Below are 16,578 nucleotides of genomic sequence, written 5' to 3'. Positions count from 1 at the left end.
GATTTGTGGTCATAGATTGAGGCATCTCCCATGATGAACTGTCACAGAAATAAGGCCAAGCTTGCCCAAGCCCCTTGGGTTGTATCTGTTGACCAACTGCAGCATTTCTGGCCGTGACTGCTGTGATTTCAAATGAGAACCTCTGAAAAATGAGCAGAAAAGACCCAGGCTCTTCTGCATTGTAGGAACATACTGCCATCTTTTTATGGCATTTGCCTTTATTTTACAATAAGAGGCACAAGTAAATTGCTTGAAATAACCCAGAGTGAAAAAAACAACCCAGAGACCAAAAGCCCCATGAGCAGTAGAGAGTGAACTGGACATTTTTTTCAGTGGCAGATTGCTTGCAGAGGAATTGCTACTCTGCGTCAAGTTCAGATACCTATAAATAAGCTCTTCCTATTACAAAACCAGGGGAAAATAGACTAACCTTGATATTGGGCAATGCTGATGAGAGTGAAATGAAAATAGGCAGGTAAAAGAAAGCTAATGCAATTTAATTTCAGTATTTCTCTTATTTTGAGCAAGACCTAACATATAAAGTGTATTTGGCTTCATTTCCCAGCCCCATTCCCATTCTGGGCAGCTGTTGTGTAAAAATAGATGAAAATAGCAATATTCTTTTACTGGCATTTTGCAGCTGGAATATGAAGGTCTGCCCAAAATCCTCCTTGATATGCAAACATCTGACTTTTAAAACGGTTGTTTTTAAAAATTCCTTCCACTGTAGTGAGCTGCAGTCCTAAAATATTTGCACATCACTGTGGCCAGCAAATTGCAGCAACAGTAGAGAGAAATCCTGACTTTCCTGATAACACAAAGAGCCAAGATCAGTGGAAGACAGAACTGAATCCCTGAGGTGTTTGCCTCCATTGCATTGCAAAAGGCAGAAAGGCTGCCAGCCCCCTTAGCTTGGCCATTAGATCATGAAAACTCTTGATCTTTTAATGCAATTTCTGAGCCTTCCTCCATAGGAAGAAACAGAAGAGTTTACTTTAGGGTTCTAGCTACGTTTTCCAAGTTTTTTCAGGGTCTTAATGCAATTACTGATTTTGGAGCTCCCTGGGAGTTTTTCCCAGCTGCTGCTGGGCCCATTCAGATGAACAGTCGGACAGGTGGGGATTAGAGAAGCTGTGCTTAATGCCCAGATGATTACAAGATCCATAAGCCAAATTATTAAAATGAAACTGTGGAAGAACATTCAGTTCATGGGGCTGAGTGTAACATATCCAGGGTAGTTTATAAATCACTTCAAACCAATGCAGAGTATGAGGTGAAAAGGATGATCCAAGGCAGGATCAGGACCTGTGTACACTGCTGGGTGATCAAGCCCGCTTGAATTTCTCCCATGCCCTGATGAGCTGCTGTGCCTCTAATTATGGTGTTTCTGAGAACGATTGGCCAGTTCAAAACCTTTAGTCATGCTTCTAGTGATTACAGACTTAATTAGTGCATGTTAGCCCAAGTGTCCTCTAGTAAAGGAGCTGTGCTCATTAAATAGGATGGCAATTACTTCAGCTGCAAAACAGTTATGAAAAAAATGTAATATAAAAATCTCACAGTGCCTTTGACAACTGTATCTCAGTCACTGTCCTTGCATCATTCATACTTATGCTGATTGATCTCTGTCAGGTTTGTCATGATGACACCACATTTCAGTAGCCTCCCCTAACTTGCCTCCTCCTTCCCTGTGGGGTGACTTCAATTTAGGGTAAAGAATTACTGTGGCTTCCCCATTCAGTAATGCCAGGGGCTGTCCATTGTCCAGCATGGTGCCAGAGCTGAGCCAGGCTGAGTTTTACAAGAGCTTGAACAGAGGCTGGGTCTGGTCATTTCCCAAAACATGAAGAAATTTCTTCTCCATTTCCACAGGAAGAAGACAAAGAAGGGCCATGTTCATGTAGGATGCTGGACACAGTGGGACAGCACAGCTCCCCAGTGCCCTGAACACAAAACTAGTGAGAAGCACTTTCAGGTGTTGTTCAGGAGTCTCACCTGACTTTGGCACAGACTGTGGGGCACCCCTTCAAACTGCTCCCTTATGGGGAGCAGCAGGGAGAGTGCAGGGATGCTTTTGGCTATCCCTGATGGCTCACAAGGAAGAGTCCCACCCTGGGCTGCTCCCAGGGTAGCTCGGGCACTTCACCCATCCCACCCATTCCCACCTCACTCTACAGACAGCACCGAGGTGCAGCTGCGGCGTGCAGGGCTGTGCCTTGTCAGGGGACCACCTTCATCACCCTCCTTCACCCCAGCAAGCAGAGACAGGACTGGGCTGTCTGGCAGATCCCCAGGAGGTCCCTGCTCTGATAGGTGCCGGTGGCTTCGGGACGATTTTAGGGCTGTTCCCAGCCTGTGAGCAAACAGGGCTTGACTGTTCTGTAAAGCCGAGAGATGCTGGAGAGGAGCGAGGGCGATGGGCAGTCCCGGGGACAAATGCGCCTCCAGAGCAGCCAGGAGCAACGGGGCATGGAGGCACTAGAGGGAGCCTGAGCATAACAGATCCCGCTCTGGCTCAAAGTGGGTGAATTGGTCCCACTCGGGGAGAAGGGACATCACCAGCGAGTAACAGCGTGTTTCACACAGCTATTTCCCCCTTGACCTGGCATCCTACCTGGCTGTGCCTTCCCCCCCCCCCCCCCCGGCAGCTGTTATAATTTCCTTGAAGGCTTAAATAAATAGTTTTATTGAAGGAGAGTGCCAGTCTACCAGCGGAGAGACAGCTGGCTCTGAGCGCTTGGTATAGGAGGTGAGAAAAATCACTGGCAGCTGGTGGCAATTGTCAGATGGGAGGTTTCAGTAGAAAAGGAATTCTTGCAAGGCAATGGAGAGCTGAAGTGCTGCTCCACAGCTGTAGGTATCCCTAGGGAAGGGGAGCTGTCACAGCACAGCCTTGCAAGTGCTCCCGGACTGATGGCAGGGACATGGGAACGATAGCTGAAGTTTGCGTCCTCCACTGATGCATTCCAGTTTGCACCAGTTAGGAGAGCTGAGGCACCAGAAGAGGCTGGAAACCTGCAATCTTTTATTTTTGGGTGTGTCTCTTCCCAGTATATCTGAAAAGTGCATCTTCTTTTATAATGTTTGCAAGGGACCAACATTTGCTTTTAACAGGGTACTCAGGTTCAGCTCAGTGGAAATCAGAGGAGATGAGTGAGCAGGTGCCAGAAACAAATCCTCCATCACCCCTGGCTGCTGTTGGAAGCTTTCATTTTCCCCTCAGAGCAGCCCAGCCCCTCCATACATACTGCACAAGCTGTAAGATAGCTTCCTACCATGAAGGCAGGGGAAAAATCAGGCAGCAGCCTGTAATGCAGCCCTGACCTTTCTCTCCAGGACTGCCACCTCCTCCCACTCTCCCCAGAGCTGGCACTACTAACAGCTGGTTTCCTCTTGTTATTTTTCCACCTCCACTCCTTCCTCCAGAGAGGAGGCTGTGTTGGTGGCCCACGTACCTGTGATTCACAGGCTGGGACCTGTGAGGAGCCAGCTAAGCCTGACCAAACTTAGAAACATCTCATTTTCCATTGCCTACACCCTGGATGCTGCTTCTGGCTGGGTTCATCGCTGGAGACCTTCTCCAGCTACCTATGTGGTTTTGGAGGACCAGTAGGAGTTGGACTGAGATGGAGCAGTCCTTGATGCAGATAAATTTCATCTTGGTCAGTGTTTATCCAGCTTGCTTACAACTGAAACCCATGAAATGTTCTGGACATCAAAGAGGGATTTTCATGCTTGGGAAACATGCAAATAAAGACTTATCTACAGGACTGCATGGTCACTCAATTTTTCTGGGAACATTTGAATGATTTGAGGAGAGCTTAGGGGTTTAAAATCTGATTCTCCATCTGTGTCAGTCAGCCCAGTCCATCTGGCTGGATGTCCTCAAATCAACAGATGACAACTGCAATCACAGAGCCGAACCCGGGGCACCTGCAAGGTGGGGAACGACGGCCTGCAAAGATGGAGGCGCTGCTGTGGCTGGAAGCTGGGATATGGGGAAAAGCTGGGTGATGACCAGGCTGGCAGCAGTGGGGCAGGCAGAGCAGGGAGACGCAGCTGCCCAGGAGCAGGAGCTCCGGGTGGGGCAGGACCTGCGGGTCCGTGCGGGGGACAGCGCCGGGAACGGAGCAGCCGCGTGCGCGCAGCCCACGCTTGGTGCTTTAATGGGATTTTCCAGAACGCTTTTTGCCCCGGTAATGGGAAAGGAAGCTCGCAAGCCGCTTCCGAAGGTTGGGGTGAACGTGTGCAGGCGACGTGACACCTGCTGGAGCCGCACTTGCCGGGAGCGCGGCTGTTCCCAGGAGGGAGCGGAGCCGCAGGCACAGCCGAGCAGCTGATCGCTGCGGGAGGAGGCGCACGGAGGCGGCGGGGAGAAACGGAGAGGGCTGACCTAAATAGATGCTCAGCTAATTTATTCATTTCTCTGCTTTATTATTTAACACAACTTCGAAACATCTCAGGAGTTCTGGTTCCTCTCAGCTCTGCTGCTGACGTTGGCACGGGGTTATTTTTTACCTGATTTTGCTGGCTTGCTCAGCACCCCTCTCTCCCAGCAGGCAGGCCAGGCACACTATGGGAAAGCTCCAAAACAACCACTTTCTAGCCCAGAGCACAGAAAGGACTTATTTTAAGTTATTTTGAGCTTTTGCTTCACCTCCTGCCTAAGAAGCTGTTCAAATTTTGGCCTGCTTTATGCATTGCTAATAGGGAGATTTATCTCCAACTTAGCTGGCTGAGGAGTGGATTGGTGGGTTCATCCAGCACGAGGCAGCCTTCAGCCTCCACCGACATCTTCCTCCAGGCAGGCTGCCAAAGGCAGCCCCAGGCTCTGCAGTGCAGGGGTTTTCAAGGATAAACCTGGAGTCTGTCTCGCTTCCAGCCAGCCTCCTCTCTCCTCAAATCCTAGCAATCCCCTAAAACACTGTCCAGGAGGAGTTTATTACTAGAAGGACGTGGAGCCTCAGCTGCTGGGAGAGCTGTTCAGGCTGTGGTTCACCCCACAGGCTGCACGTGTCCTCTGCAAGCCCACATCATGTTTTAGCACTGCTGAGCTTGAAAAGCCTCAAGCTGGGGAAAAAAATGGATGGCTGTGCAGGTTGTCTGAACACCTGAACCATTTCTGTGGAGGCATGAGGGACACGGGCACAGCTGCTCCATGTGAAGCAACTGCTTCCTGGGATTCAAATCATACAGCACCCAGCTTGTACCAAGCAGGGTGCTTTAATTTTTCATTACAGTTCCTCACTTGATGTATGAATTTAGGCCAGTGTTGCATACAGTTACCCAGCACCTCTGTTATGACTTTTAAACTGGATTATTCATCTGGATTATTCATTATTCATTTACTCAGCTCACCAACATTCATACTGCTGGAGAGTCTGGTGATGTTTCTGGGAGTGGGATAGTGCAAATTAGCAGAAATGAACCAGTTAAAGAGGCTGCAATTTAAAGTCTTCCAAAGCAGCAGGCACAGAAGGGAAATAGGTGTGGGGCTGTGAAAGCAGGTGCTGCTTCCCTGGCACAGTCAGCTCCTTCTCCTGCCTTCACTGGTTAAATTGGGGCAGTGTGAATCCTGGGCAGGGTCTTGTGCTGGTAACCCACAGGGTGTGCAGCCTGGCCCATGTCAGGCTTTGACCTGAAGGGCTTTGTGGCAGTTGTTTTTAATACAAAGTGATACTTTGGTCCAAGAGCCTTGCAAGGCCAGAAAGAATGAACATGGAAAGGACAGAGGCAGCCCAAGTGATCTGAAGTTTCTCTTTCCCTCCCTATACCCTGCACTGGATCTGGGTGGATGATGCCCCAGATTGCCTAATGAGGGCAGAAGGGCCCTACATCCCACATCCTCTGGGGCCTGGGGTTTTGTTCCCTGGCACCTTAATTGCACAGGGCTGATTAGAATGGAGCTAAGGGTACTGAGTGTCACCCTGGTATTTAGGATCCTTCATGTGCACACAGCTTCTGCACTGCAAGAGAGGGGAAAGTCCCTTAATGAACCAGAGTGAGCAGCAGGCTTTAGGTGAGAGGTCCAGTGTGCTGCCAGCTCATCTTTGTCTGCATGGAGAGGATTATTGGGAAGCCATGTTGACAAATGCTGTGGCTAAAAAGGAAAATTAACTTCCTCACAAAGACAGTTTATTTGTGCAAAGTGGAGAGAGAATAAAGAAGCTGCCAAAAAAGCTGACATTAAACCTGCTGCTTACCTGCAGCTCATCCAATTCCATGGCTGAAACCTCTTATTTGCAGCAACATAATCCAAGATGTTCTTTCTGCAAAGCAAAAAAAGTAGGTTATTGCTCAAGCAGAGCTGGGGAGGGATAAAGAGACAAGCAGGGCCTGATCCTGCCAGGTTCTGTGTGTTCTGCCCTCTGAGTAGGATTAAGACCCTGGCTAGCAGCCTGATCTGGGGGTTTTGGAAAAAACTTGCACACAATTAATTTCCAAACCTTTAGGAAAGTGTTTTCTGTGCTCTGGAGGCAGAGCATGGGGCTCCCAGTCCTGCCTTCAGCTCCTGCCCCTCGAAGCCAGGCAAGAGACACAAACCAGTAATCCTCACCACTCTTGTAGCACATCTCAAAGTGCTTCTTTGGGACAGAATTAATGACCTTTCACAAAACTAGGACTGGCCTTTCCCACCCCTCCCCACTTTCTTTTGGATGCATTACCTGCTCCAGCCACTGGGTCATCCCACCTTTCTCAGGATGCAGAGATGCTGCACATAGGCTTTACTCAGCAGCAGTAAAATCCTCCCCTCTGCATCACCGAGCAGATCTTGTTCTATTTCTTCTCCTGCCATGAGATGTGCAAAAATCCACTTGGCTGTGTCTGCAGATTGATTTTAGCCATGGTTCTGTACCAGGATCTTTTCAGAATGTCTTGCTAATTAAGAAATCCTGTCCCTGTTGAAACCACTAATGCAAACACCTGTTGGTGTGATCCCTGCACCTTTTTGGGGCTCACTGCAGCCACCCTGTCTCTCTTGGAGAGCTGCTTCTTATCCTGGGTGGCAGCAACAGAAGGTTCCACAAACACTGTCCTTGGATATTAAAGACATAAATTACTGAGCAGCTCTTCCACAAAAAAAGTGCTGAGAAATGACTGACACTGTCCTTTTTACATAACTAAAATGAAAACCTAAATGCACCATGGCTGCAGGGGAAGGGACTGGGATTGGCAAATAGGTTTGGTGCAGAGTTCCCAGTTCCCACCAAGAAACAGGGGCTGTGCCGGGGCTATCTGACTGCTTTAAATAGTGCTTGTGCCCAGCCTGTTGTGGAAATGGTGCTCAGGGGCACTGATTTCAGCCTGATACCAGCTGCTTCCCTATGACAAAATGGGCTTTATTAGGAAAATAATATGGGCTGTGGCAGCACTTCCATTAGCCCTGCTGCCACCCCACCCCCTCGACAGCCGAGTACCAGAATAACTGAGCTGGTCCACACAGGAGTGATGCCCTGGGACACAGGGCTGCCAATGTAAGAGAAGAACTGCCCTCCCCTCATATCAGCCTCATCTCACTTGTGTTAGGGATACCCTGATTTATGATTTGGCTTGCATTAAAACACATTTCCTTCCACAGTAGCTTTACTCAGGTTTTTCAAACACTTAATGAACCCAAATAAATCCTTAGGAAGTCTCTGGCAGGTGGACACCTTCAAATATTCTTGGCACTCAGCAAATCTGATACATCCAGAGGGGATGGGGAGGGCAGAGTGTCTGGCTACGATCTGGAGGCAGGTGAACTTCAAGTATTTTTCACTAAAGCTCCAAAACTGTATGCTCTTTCAAGTGTTTTAGCGTACGACATCAAGCCATGCTGGCATGTAGTCAGGAAGAGAATGCAGGCCAGACCTCAGGAGTCCTTACTCTCTCCAGACACACAGAAGATCTCTCTTTTCCCCCCTAACCTGCGTCATCATGCTGCCACCCCTTCAATTGCTGCAGAATCCTGAAAAATTAACAGCTAAAGGTTTTTCTTGCCTCCTCTGGCCACCTGAAACAACCTTCTGTTCAGATGGAAGCACTGAAGTGTTTCTTAAAACAGCTCTTCCTCCTGTCATTAAATATTTAAGAGAGCAGCACCAGGGGAAACCATGAGCTTTTATGGAGGCAGAATGGCACAGTGCTGGGAACCACGCGGAGCCCGATTTAAATAGTAATGAGATGGCAGCAGAGCTCGGTTTTATCCTCCCATTGCTCCCCCTCGCTCTCCCCGCAGCATCCCCGGTATCGCATCCCCGTCCCGCCCGTGGGGATCTGCTCTGCCGGGCTGTCCCGGGCTGCAGATCTACTGAATGGAATTTTAATGACCTGGAGAACAAGTGCTTGTCAGGAGCGATGGGAACACAGCGGTGTCCGAGTGCTGAGGTGGGAGCAGAGCGTGGAGCAGTCGTGGCTGCCGAGGGAGGTCCCCACCAGTCCCTTGGCCTCTCCAGCATCGCTGTCCCTGCTGTGCCTTGTTTTGGGGAGCGGAGGGTGGCACAGGGAGGGTGTCTCCGCGCTCTGCAGTTGCTGTAGCAACTGCGGTGTCTCTGGAGGCAGAGGACACGTTTCTTGCAGCCAGCCCAAGTGTGAGCCGCTGAACTGAAAGCACATTGATTTTTTTTTTCCCCTGGAAAAAAAAAAATACAACAAAAAAAACAAAAAACAAACCAAACTCCTCTGCCCTCCCCGCCCCCAGGAGGGCTAAAACAGCACCTGGGCACCAGCCCAGAGCCGACCCGCAGGGATGCTGCTGCATTTCGCTGCTCCCGGGAAATCTTCTGCACATGAGTCAAAGCCACAGCACCTTCTTGAAACCCTTCTCGGGTCCCCCTCGGCTTCTTGGCAAGGACAGGCTGCCTTTCCCTAATCCAAGCACCCATGCAGGGTGGGTTGCTGCAGCCATCCAGGCTCATCCCTGGGGCAACTCAGACCTGACTTCATTTCCACATGAAACAGAGAATCTGCTTTGGTGGGGAGGGACCAGTCGTGATCAAAACATTCTCAGAAGAGGAGGATCAGCATAAGCTTTGCTAAGTTACTTCCCTGGGAAATGATTTTTAAATAATAGAGCCTTTATCACAGGTGGGATTCATTTGGTGCCCACTTCCTGCCACCTGGTAAGACTTTGCCTCCTCAATACCGTTACTCCCCCATTTCCATCACCTTTTGACATCACAAGCCCTGACCTGTTCTGCCTTCATTTTCTCTCTGAGAATCCAGAGAAACGGAGTTCCTTGAACCAGGTCTTAGAATGCAGTTCTAAGAGGCTGGTGCCTCCTCTCTGAGCCTCAGCCCCTTGGCTGTCGCCCTGGTGTTTGATCCTTGCACATTGTTCTGGTGTCCCAGCATTGTGTCAGGACCATCCTCTGGCCACTCCAGGAACCAATTCAGAGCCCATCAGCCTGGTTTGGGCTCCATTCTGTATGTGTACATCTCTTTTTTTCCTTCACCACTGACTTTATATTTGTTTCAAATAAAGCATGTCTTGCTGGCCAACACATCCACCAGTTTCCATCAGAAGGTATCTACACAGTAGGACAAAGCAGACAAAGGTTTGTGCTCAGGGCTCAGTGTTGCTCATTACCCATGCCCCTGGCTTGGATCTCCTTTGGTTTAATTTGTAGAGTTCAGCCCTGGCCTTGCACAGATGCAGAGACCTGCCTTGATTTTCCAGAATGCCATGAGCTCTGATCCAGTCTTTATACCACCTGTCTTTGGAATGGCTGCCAGGGAGGGCAGCAATTGCTGTTCTTCATGAGAGGGGAAAGCAAAAAGGGAGTGAGTTAAGTTTTCCGTGTTTGGAGTCCACCCTCTAAGCATTTCCTGGTGGGAACCAAATCTTCCTTCAGCAGGTGATCACCTGCACCACAAGATAAGGGATGAGCAATGCTCACGCAGGGGTTGTAGTAACCCAAAATAGGTTTTTTCCACTGTAATAATTACTTAGGGTGTCATTTCTTAGCCAGTGTTTTTGGGGCTGCAGCTGGAGCTTTATGTTCCCTGGGAAGATTTCTTGAAGAACAGGTTGGCCAGTTGGGGAATGTTTCACTGCTATTTTCAGCCTGGGACGTTTTCCTTTTCTTTTTTTTTTTTTTTTTTTTTTCAAAGTACAACAAAAAAACCTGTCAACAAGTCACAAAAGAGTGATCTCAGTCTAAAATATGAGCCCTGGCATGGGAGGGCATTTGACTCAGAAGCCACTTCCCATCTTTGGAGACTTGAAGTATGTTCCACTTCGTCATCCTGAAGGTCTTTAGGCACTTATAAAAACAGAGTTTATTTATCCACAGTCAGAACAGCCTATCTATTATCTTGAAGGCTGAATTCAGAAAGTTTCTTTAGAAATTTATTGGTTTCATTCCTACCAGTCTGAACAGAAGTTTTCCACAAAGTCTGTCAAAATAAAAATGTCTCAATTCCAATTTCCCTCGGTCTTTAGCAAGACATCACGTTAATTGTGTTAAAAAGCACTTTTATTAGTTACTGAGAAAGCAGGAGTCTGACAGCTCTCCTTGACCACAAGCTATTCACTTTTGTGAAGTCTCCTTTAACAGTGCTTTGATCCAAAGCAGTGGTTTTCTCCACCAGCAAATTCAGCAGTGCCTGGAGCCAAAGGGACCAGCTCCAGGCTGCAGGTTTGAAGGGCTCCTACTGCTGCCTGGGCAAAGCCTTTCTGTTCCTGTCGAGGCTTCTCACATCCCCATTGTCAGAACAAATGGACTGGGGGAAGCACATGGTCAGCCTGAGGCCAGGGAGATCCAGAAGCACAGACAGAAATGCAGACAGAATGGGTGACTTTCATCCCCACCTGGGACACTTTTGGAGGGCTCAGTGAACCATCAAACAGCTCCAGCTCGTAGGAGTTTTGCTTTGGTTTAATTGTGCATTAAGCTGTTCCAGCCGAAAAGGCCCAGCCTGGTGATAATGTGGCATCTATTTTGCAAGGGAAAGGTGGCAATGAAAAAAATCAGCAATTTCCAGTTCTCCAAGGAGCAATGAAATGATATTCCCCATCTGATCTCCATGGGATGCTCTGGGATTGCTCCTGTCAATGTTCAGTCATTCTGGAGCTGTGTAGGCAGGCAGAAACCCAAATTTCCCTCCTGCTGCCTTGCATCAGCCCTCCTGACTTCCCTGAGCCAACACCAGAGCATGAAGAGTAGGGTGGACACTCGGCACATGAGCTAGCTGCAGGGTCCATGCAAGTCCCTGGTGGTCAATAACATTAAAGGAAAAAACTCAGCCCTCCTATATGTTTGCTATTGACTGTCCCATTCTAGACAAGGTGACAGACATTAAGTGGCATCAGATGACATGAATTTATGCTGGACTTTGCCTCATGGTATGTTTTTGAGCACCTCAAATGTCACTCCAAACTGAGTCCCTGCTTACACTTCAGCTCTGAAAATACTTCAAGGAGTTCCAACACACGCACACACACACACACACACACACACTCACACACATTCAATCCCTATGTGGAAGAAAGCAGTGCTCTGATAATTGAGACATTAATGCTGAAAGACTGAGCAGGATTCCCTTGGCTGTCACAGCTTGGCTGCTCGGAGCTTATGAAAAGAAAATAAATAAATTGGGACTTGGTTGAAATAGCCAACAGATTGAAACCTGGAGATTTCTGGAAGCAGCTGTGCTGGAAAGGAGCATGTGTAAAGGGTTGGAGGATCCCTCCTATGGTTGTGTGAATACCTCAGCACTGACATTAAAAGTTGCAAATGTTGGCAGGGCTGGCAGAATTGCACCCATCTGACAGCACCAGGACCTCCATAAACACTCTCCCACTGTCATCTTCCAGCCAGGCACGTGCAGATGCCTGCTGCAGAAGGATGGCCAGGACAGGCACAGGTGAGAGCCAAAGATCTGTTTGGAGCAGAGAAATCCCTGCAGAAGTAATTTGTTGGATGCTCAGGTGTCTGTGGAGGGATCCATTGGTCAGCAGAAACCCAGAGTGGGGAGATTTCAGACAGGAGGAAAAGCTGTGCCTCACAAAAAAGTTCAGCCCAGCTTTTGTCACAATACACTGTGATCCACCATTAACACAAATGATTTAACACAAATTTACTGGGGAAAATAAATGCTCTTAGGTTTGAGGATGGGTATCTGATACACAAATCTTACAGGTCCTGCCCCCATAGAGCAGCTGAGGACATTTTGATCAGAAAAATACCTTCTCAACCTCCCTTGCTGTCCCTGGAAGGTCTGGTGGCCTCTTACCTACAAGGTTCCAGCATCAGCAAGGGCCTTCATTCTTCACAGACCCATAATCTTTCCCTTTTATTTTAGTACTCCACCCAAAGTTTTAGACCACAGATGTGGCAATTAAGGGCTGAGCAAGGTCTGGTCACAGCTTTTGCATGGGAAATGGCTCCTGCACCAGAAACCAAGTACCAGTGCAAACATGTGCTGGAGGGACCTCATTGCCTATCATTTAGCCCAGTTTTTCTTCCAAGCACTGGCCCAATCATGGTTTCTGGAGGCCAGATGGTGCAATTCATTGACTGTCTGCACCTGATGCTCTCACACATGCTGGTTTTACACCTGTATGGTCCAATGGCCACATCAGAACCAGCCCTGAGTTCTCCTGGCCAGATGGAGAGGAGAATCTGGTATTGCCATTATTTGGCCCATGGACACAGCCCCATCCAGCCTGACAAACAGCCCTGTCACATGTCCTTTGCATGGCAGGGGAGAGCATCAATTACACAGTGGTGGCCAGGCATGGCTCCACCAGCTCTGCTGTTTACAGGAAGCACCAGCACAGGGCATGGAATTAGAAAGACCACAAGGAAGTGAGGGATTATTTACTAGAGATTAAAGGACATGGAAAAACCACAGGACAAATCAGTGGGGCCTAAGCAATGGTAGCTGCTATTTCAGTCTTCCAGCTGCTGGCATTTATACTGGTCATGCTGTGATGGGACTACAAGGGAGGAATTAAGGACAGGAGGTTGCTCTGCTTTTGGACCAGTAAAACACACCAGAGAACAGGCCCCAAACCTGCTGAAAGGATGGGAGAGATTTCTTGTTCCTTCCTCAACCATTCCTGTGTGTCTTCCTCCTCTCTAGGTGTGATTCCTACTTGTGGACTGCCCCTCTGGCCAGACCTGCCTGTCAGCAAAGCAACTGGGATATGCCCACGGGTTAACCCCAGGTGAGTCAAGATAAAGCATCTCCTCAAACCTGGAAAATCCAACTGCCCATGGGTTCATCTAATTTTTTTGTGAGATCTGCTTTTCAGCTATGTCTGGCTACCAGGATTTTAGTGCTACTAATGAGCTCTAACATTTGGACTGTAACTGGACCCAGTGTGTGCCCACCTCTTCCTGCAGCTGTAGATACACAACTGCTGTCCCTGGGGCTCTCCAGGATGGCCACATACTCAACCACATTTTCCCTGAAAATCCTGCAAAATTTTCCCAATGCTTGGCTATACTTCCTAAAGCATTTTGCTCCTGGAAAAGCTGTTTGCAGTGCTGCTGTCCTTGTCCCACAGCCATGCTGGCAATATTGCTATGGCTAGTCTCCACGTAAGCGGCAGGAAGTTTTGGGATAACATCCAAACTCTTCCACCAAGCCCCCTCTCAGGGAATCAGGTGAATCTTTGGTTGCATTTCTTTCCAAAGACACGGATGTCACTTTATCCTCTTTCCCCCAGCCTCTGCTGTAGCTCAGTGCCACACAACAGGCCACCTCTGCATGCCAAGTGACAACATCCCCCATCCATCCCCACACTGATACAGACTGAGCTTCCACCACCACCAAAGCAGCATCTCCAGCAGCCCTGGGGCCCCTTGTGCTCAGTGTGGGCAGTGATTCAGCTCTGACTCAGTGGGTAGGTAGGTGGCCACTATTCCCTGCACTGTCCGTGGTGGAAATTACAGTGCTACAGCAAAGGCAGCAGGGAGGGAAGGAGGGAGGCTCCCCTTGGTGAGGAGTCCACAAAAGGCTCCCACTGATATTTCCCCCTCTCTGTGTCCATCTGGCCAAGGGAACACAAATGGCATTGCCCTCATGTTTGACCAGAGCAGTGCTTGCTGCCGGTGCCAAGCCATGGACTCCACCTCAGAAGCTAAGAGAAGCTCAGGAGATTTTTCTTACAACAAATAGAGAGAAAGGAAAGCATGAATGAGCTTATTTTACAACCTCAGAGGAATACCCAGCCATTGTTAGCTTGACACAGGCTGCAAAAATTGATGGCTAAGAAAATAAAACCTTATTCTTTCCTGTATGTGTTGGCTGAAAAATAAAACTCTTCCTCAGGCCAGCAGCAGTGTTTCCATCAGCTACATGGCTGGTCCACAACTCAGTGACTTCCAGAACAGGACTTGACCTGCTGCATATAGCAAAAGGAAATTGAAGAGTTGGGTTTACATAAATTTTGAGGGGTCTTGAGGCACACTGTGCACCGAGTCTGCCCTACCCCACGCAGGTGCCCTCAGCACCATGTCCCACCCTGGGCTTGCAGCATTTGGAGGGAAGGCAATGCCATCTCTCAGTGAACATTAGCATAGAAACTCTCCAGAAAATTTCCTTCTCCCTGTTCTCTGCATATAGAAAACCTTCCACAAGGTCAAACAGTGCCCAGTCCCAGGTGAGGCTCAGACACCTGCAATGAGTATCTCAGAGCCACCAGGACACCGAGGGTCACAACCTCTGCCTCAAAGAACCAGCACTACCAATAAATTGGTTCAATGGCACTTTCTCCCCTCAGACATGAGGAGAAAGAGCCAGGGCATGCAGAGAAAATAGCCATGCCGCAGATGCTCAATTAATTAACTCAATTAATTTTTACCAGGGCCTCTTGGGTCATTCATTGTAGCTGTCTGTGCCGGGAGAGCCAGGCGCCGTCGCCTGCTGCAGCCTTGTCTGAAGCAGTAACGTGGCTCTGGAGATGTATTCCTCTCCACTCTCCATATGACTTGCTTCTGCCACCAATCCACAGAATTTCCCTTATTATTGAAGTGGTAAAATCAGCCTCAGGAGCTCAGAGTCCAGGTACAGGGATTCACAGTTTGGAGTCTGTGGCTGTCTTGTGCAGTTCAGTGACATATGAAGGGAAAGAAAAATAAATTCCATTAATAATTCCAATTCCCTCCTTAATAATTTAATCCAAACAGACTTCCCACCCAAACCAATGGTTTTTAAAAGACTGGTTTAGAAGGCAGGAAGTGTAGTAAATGCACTCCTTCCCTGTCACAGCTGCAATTCCACTTTCAAACACATCTGACTTCAGAGACTAGCTTGGGTTTTTGTGGCTCATGCTATTTTTCCTCCTTTATTCAGCATTCTAAATGGCTGCAAGAAGGAGTTAAACAAGAGTGCAATGATGCCAAGGCATTGCTCCCCTCCATCCTTCTGCCCTGTGTTCCAGGGTTCCTGGGAGCAGCCATGGCCAGGGCAGAGGTGGCTGGGATTGTGTTTGGGATTGTGTTTCCTCCACATCCTTGTGTGCATGGCTGGCTGTGCCAGCTTAGGGAACAAACAGTGACTTACTTTTCTTTTCATGTCCATAAAGTCAGGAGAGCAGCTCCATCGCTAACACCAGCAGAGAGCAAAACAGGTCCCAGACACTTTTATCAGCTGTGGTTCCAGCCCACAGGTTGTTGGAGAAGAGCTGCCCCATGGAGAGGGTGGGATCTCATCCTTTGCAGCTGCACACTTGTTCGTGGCTGGGCAGTGCCCTTCCCAGCAAAACCACGAGCAGCCTCTGCAGGGGATGAATGACCCAACAAATTACAGGGAGGGACAAAAACGGGATTTTGTTTTAACTTGGGAACACATCTTTTAATTTTTTTTTTTTTTTTCTTGTGGACCTATGAAATGGCCAAAGTTTTTCAGATGTGTTCCACAACCCAGCAAGAGCCTCCTGCCTTGCTGGACCGTCCTTCAGCACCTGAATGCCTGCAGAGGGGCTGGGAGGAGAGGCTCGGTGCAGGGGATGTGTCCCGATCCAGGATTTCATGGATTCCCCTGCACTGGCTGCCGCGGGAACCTCATGATGTGGAGGCACAGGCAGGGGACTGGCTTGGTGACAGCAAGTCTGCTCAGCCACAGCTCAAATGGCTTAATAGAAACTGGATCCAACTGGTCCAGCCTCGTGGGTTTTGATTTAAAATGCAGTCATAAGGTGTGATTAGAGGTGGGAGACGCTGTGCCAAGAACTAAGATGTGAAGTAAAAAACATATATTAAAAAAAAAAAAGTCCTTCATCCTTCCCCTAAATCTATATGTGTCCGTCCCCCTCCGCCCCCCGATCATTAACCCTTTGTCTGCCACTGCCAAGGAAATTCTGGGCTGTCTGAGGCCACCTTTGGCTCTGCTGCTTAAATCTATAGAGGTCTGTTAGCACTGCAGAGGAATTTGACCACTGAAGTTTTGACATTTATGGGTTTGCTATTAATAATAACCACAGCAGAACTTAATGGAGACCAACTGAGCCTTTCCTGCCACTGTCCCTGAGAGCCAAGGAAGTTTGTGCCCTCCCTGCATCCCTCACACTGCCCAGACAGGGCTGGAAGTGGGGGCTGTGTTTGGCTGCCTTCTTTCTGGGTTACTCCTATACAGTGTAGAAGGGGG

This window comes from Cinclus cinclus, chromosome 12 (genome assembly GCF_963662255.1).
Source record: "Cinclus cinclus chromosome 12, bCinCin1.1, whole genome shotgun sequence".
Classification (NCBI taxonomy): domain Eukaryota; kingdom Metazoa; phylum Chordata; class Aves; order Passeriformes; family Cinclidae; genus Cinclus; species Cinclus cinclus.
Note: the sequence above shows the minus strand (reverse complement) of the source record.